The sequence below is a fragment of the Montipora capricornis genome, chromosome 5 (genome assembly GCF_036669925.1).
Source record: "Montipora capricornis isolate CH-2021 chromosome 5, ASM3666992v2, whole genome shotgun sequence".
NCBI lineage: Eukaryota > Metazoa > Cnidaria > Anthozoa > Scleractinia > Acroporidae > Montipora > Montipora capricornis.
Genome location: NC_090887.1, coordinates 32,208,971 through 32,213,970, shown reverse-complemented (window position 1 = coordinate 32,213,970; position 5,000 = coordinate 32,208,971). Strand labels below are relative to the sequence as shown.

The 5,000-nt window shown below is 38.2% G+C and overlaps 1 long non-coding RNA gene and 1 pseudogene across 1 annotated transcript in view; one reads left to right on the top strand and one right to left on the bottom strand.

Annotated features, from left to right (window-relative positions):
- Positions 1-3,760, top strand: part of LOC138048741 (broad substrate specificity ATP-binding cassette transporter ABCG2-like) — a 20,614-nt pseudogene extending 16,854 nt beyond the window's left edge.
- Positions 3,761-3,939: 179 nt separating this feature from the next.
- Positions 3,940-5,000, bottom strand: part of LOC138048932 (uncharacterized) — a 13,883-nt gene continuing 12,822 nt past the window's right edge. Inside the window, exon 3 of the long non-coding RNA XR_011132259.1 lies at positions 3,940-3,957. This is a non-coding gene — a long non-coding RNA (uncharacterized lncRNA). The remainder of the gene's footprint in view (positions 3,958-5,000) is intronic.

The window sequence follows — 5,000 nt, the reverse complement described above, 5'->3', positions numbered from 1 at the left end:
GACTTGATATTAACTTAATAAACTTGACTTGCTTAGAATTCTTTTAATTTGAATTTTTAACGTGATGTTTCGTAGACCTCAACATAAACAAAGGTCTTCAGTAGTAAAGGTTATATCGATAGAGCTTTTTCGATATATTAAAATTCAGCTTGATAGTGAGGCATGAGGACAAAGACAAAGGAAAGTGGATGGTATGTAAATATTTTTCACATTCATTCCAACGTGTTTCTATCACTGTCACTGCCTCATTATCAAGCTGAATATTTGATTTTTCGAAAATGACCTATTTGGAAAATCCATATATCACATTTAGTGAGAGACTGGTAACTCTATTGAGAACACAGCCACTACGCAGTGACATCTGACTCGTTGATAAAGCAAACGTTTTTCACTGCCAACTTTTTCATCTAGCGTTTGTTTCAACTGGCGAATCAATAAACTTTCCTTACGTTGGCTGTGTATATCAGATCGACCATCACAACTACCCATCCTTGCCTTTGAATTTACGATTATGGTTAATTTTCAATGTGCCTTTTCAATTTGACCATAATCGGCAGGGCTGTTTTCACAAAATGCTTAACGTTTCAAAATTCATTTGATAATTGTGGACGTGAGCTAAAATAACTGAAAGCTAACCATTTTAAAGTCGGTTCCTTTAGACCTTACAAATTGAAAGCTAACAATTTTGGCGTTCGCACCCCAAAGCTCAACCTCGCTCCAGGATCTTATCGACTTTCCACATGCCATGTTGAAAGCCGAGAATACCTGGGAACGAGGTTGCCCAATGCTCAAACAGGGTCGCGTGAGCCTTGCCGCCATCGCCACGTTGCCCGCGTAGCCGCCATTTTTAACAGGAGGTCCGACTGAACAATGATGATATCTAGTTTTCTTTGTTATTTTGTGCTAACTGTTATTTAATTTTTCCTCACAGTTGATCGTTATGATTATTTTTGCTCTAATTGTCGGCGCAATTTATTATCAACTCAAGAGAGATGAACACGGTATTCAAAACAGGTGACTATCATGTTATTTATCATGACGCAAAGAAAGTAGGGAAGACATTCCTTTATAAGTATTCCTTTAGTCATTTAAATGTGACTAGAACTTATCATTACGTGAGGCTGTAAATTGCTCATCCAGCTATTTTTCATCATATTTTTAATGTCTAAAAAAACAGTCTTGAAATTCGTGAAAGTCTTCAACTCGTCTAATCCTTCCGCCATCTTAGTTTGTCCTGCACGGTCAGAGTCGCGTGAAAGGTACCTTCAATGTCAGAGAGCGCCCCATTGTTTGGTTCTCCGTTTTCGTAAACAGTCTCCTCTAACATATAGATTTAGCCAAGCCTAAAAGCGGAGCTCCCAGGTTGTTTATTCTTACTTGCTGTAGGATTAGTGAAAATAAAAGGCTTTGAAATTGTCCGCGTTTTGGTTTTCCCGGATATTACTTAATTATGTCATTTTCTTCGCTGCCTAACTAGTGAATTCTACAGTTAATTTCATCCGAAAAACCGACTGATCGCATGAATCACGAAGGGATGAGTGTGATATCGGTTTTTCCAGCGAAATTTACTGTCGAATTCACCAGTTAGGCAATTAATTTTTCTTGAATCGCAAGAGTTTTAAAAGTAAACAAGCAAATCCTCAGCCAGCGAACGGAAAAGGAAAGATTTCAGAGGCGACTATCAAAAGCGATAGAATAGGAATAACGCTAAAATTAGAACTCAAAGACTTACTAAAGCTCGTGATGTGACAGATTGTCTTTGTCGGTTCAAAGTCAAACAAGGAGTTATATTGATGTATTTTATTCCACTTTATCTCTGAAAACGAGATAATTTACATTTTGAAAACACAAAAACACAAGCTGGTGATCGGGCTGGTGATATTTCTCCTTACTTTTACGAGAACTCATTGTGATTACATGTTTATAACATAAGCGCAAAATTTTCTTGTCACTGTCGAGGCACATCGAAACAAGAAGATTTGTCGATGTACTTTATTCCACTTTTCAAAAACAGCTGACCTCGCGGCCGCGATATGGTCACGTGATTACTGGTCAGCGGCCATCAGCAGCTACTTTGATAATGTTATGACGAAATTCATGATCAATAACAGGACAGACGCATGAAAAACTGACATCAATTTGTTAAATTGCCTCCTTGATGAGCTCTAAACTTGACCCCGTATATGGGTACGTGATACTGGTCACATTGGCATACATGGAGGGGTTGACGGATGTACGGTCGTACGGTGACCAAAACCAAATTTTCTCGCACAGATGGGTTACCATATTTTCTTAACTATGGTGCTCTGCGCGCGCGGAGCTCCGCTATTAACTCTGTTTAAACTAGAACCGTTTGTTTCCGCGCTTAACAACAGAATGCGAACATCAGTTGACAACGCCGCGCAAAGAAAAATGTTTATATTATGTCAGATTAAAGTAGAGTTCAGACTTTTCCGCGTTCTCTCGCGTCGTCAACTGAGGTTCCCGTTCTGTTGCTAAATCAACCTCAGTATTAGGTGAATTTCAACCAACCTCTAGAAACTCGGATAACAATGGGGAAATCTCTTTAATTGTTTGGTGATGTTTCACCGCATCGTAAGTTCATACCCACGATACTGACGTCATCATTATGTATCTGCTTCATGGTGGTATAGCCGTTCTAAAACGCTGGAAAACTTGAGCGGGCAAGTTACAATTTGTTTCGCTCGTCGCTGTGATTTGCTGAGAATGTGGCGCTAAATGTTCAAAGGCTTTGAAAAAGAGGCTGAATTGATGTTCTTTTACTTTACTCTTTTGTTCTCTTCTTTTTTTACCTTCAGGGTCGGTGTGTTCTTCTTGGTGATGAACACGGTTTTTGGAAATTTGTCTGCAGTTGAGTTATTCATCAAGGAAAGACCAACATTCATGTCAGTTGCTGAATATTCTTCTATTTTTTATTATCTAATAAGCTCAATCATGCGCTCGTTTTGATTGGTTCTCACCTATGATCTATTAGAGGACAAACGCATAGCTGACGTCATCATCAAAAATTTGTAGTTCTTTGTTTTAGAAAACAAATAGATTCCTCGTTGCTGTGCGTCTTTTAAGTAATGGATCACAGAAAACGTCAAAATGTGATTGAATCAATTTAAGTAGTTTATACTGTAGCCGACATTTTTTTCACCTTTTCCCCTCAGCAGAACAGCAGGCCTCGGTTGTTTGAAAGGTGGATACGGCTATCCAGCGGATAAACACTAGCAAAGCCAATTATTACGTTATCCAGTGAATAGTGATTCATCCAGTAGATAGCGTTATCCACCCTTCAGGCAACTGAGTTAGTTCCTGCCGCACTCCTTCGCAGCCCTTATTTTTGTTTAATATTGTGATGTCGAGGTGGCCTCTCCTATAAGCCTGGTGGTTTCCTGAGATCTCCTCGCTTAACAACCTGCTGTATGCTTTTTTACAAATTTGTTATACACATTAAGGCAAATAAATGATGATGAGGATGATGATGATGATGATGAACTGGCGCCAGAAGTTCACCTTTTACGCCTTTTCTTCATTCTTGGCGCAAGAAAGCTTAATTACCATTTTTAACCTTGCCTTGTCTTTGCATTGCAGACACGAATCAGCGAGTGGATATTACAGAATCTCGGTGTATTTTTTGGCCAAAGTCTTCTGTGACCTCATCCCCCTTCGTCTTGTACCTGCCTCTGTATTTTCAGTCGTTGTTTACTTTATGACAGGTAATTTTTTCGTTGTGCATGATGTGATTTCCTAAGTATTCGCTATCAAGAAACCATATTGCTCCTTAAAAAGGGTCTCAGAGTAAAGGGAAAAATAAAAAGGATGAAGATAGGACATTTGTTGAAAAATAGGAAGAAAATTTGATATCCTATTATATAATATTATACATACGTTGTCTTTCCACTTCCTGTTGGTCCAAGTATTGCATTTAATCCCGGTTGCACAAGGCCACTTAAATCATGAAATACAGAAATAATATAAATTTATATTTAAAATACCGGTAACCCCTACATCCACTCAAAAACTATGTTGCCTCTAACCCATTGACTCCTTGGAGTGAGATTTAATAGATTTTACAAATTTCTAGTCTCTAAAGAAACTGTGGTGCTGCGTCGGTGGGAGAATCAAACAGAAAAATTTGGTTTTATCAAACATGTTGATAAAGGTGGAATTAGTATTATTACCACCATGAATGATTTGGAAAGCTGACGTTTCGAGCGTTAACCCTTCGTCAGAGTGAATAGAGGAATTGATAAAACCAAATTTTCATTAATAGATTTTACTCTGTCTGATACCACACAATTTTACTCGTCAATGGTGGGTGGTTTAGGAGTCAATAGGTTAAAGAATAAAAAACTTTATAAAGAGTAGAATTGGAGCAAAGGTCAGAGCACTGTCTACAAATGTTGCCTATGTTCAATTCCACTACTCCATGTTGTATGTTTGTTAAATTTGCTTGGGTCTGCACTATCAAAGTATCTGTTTATCGACTACTTTAACTTAACAATGATCTTGCTTGCTTCAATTTAACAAATCGAAAGTTGTTCAGCGTTGTCTGTACTCTTATCGACAATGATATTCGTCATCACAATGGTCAAAATGTTGTGGACTCACGATCGAGGCACAGCTGAGTGAGTCCAGAACCAATTTTAACCATTGTGATAACAAATATCATTGTCGATAAGAGTACAGACAACGCTGAACCACTTTCGGTTTGTTTTTTACCACAGTATTCAATGCTAAAGAAAGTTTTTATTTCAGAGCGTGAGCAAAATCATGACACAAAGAAAGAGCAAGCGTTGTCTATAACTTTCGTGCAATATGATTGGTTTATTTCCCACATGGGCGTTCCTGATTGGCTATTGCATTGCGTGACAAATTGATGCGAGCATGACGCGTACAGCATTCTCTAGACTCTTATTGACAACGGTAAATTAAGCTATCAGATTGCGAGATTACAAGCAATTGTGGTAAAATCCTTTATTTTCTTCAAA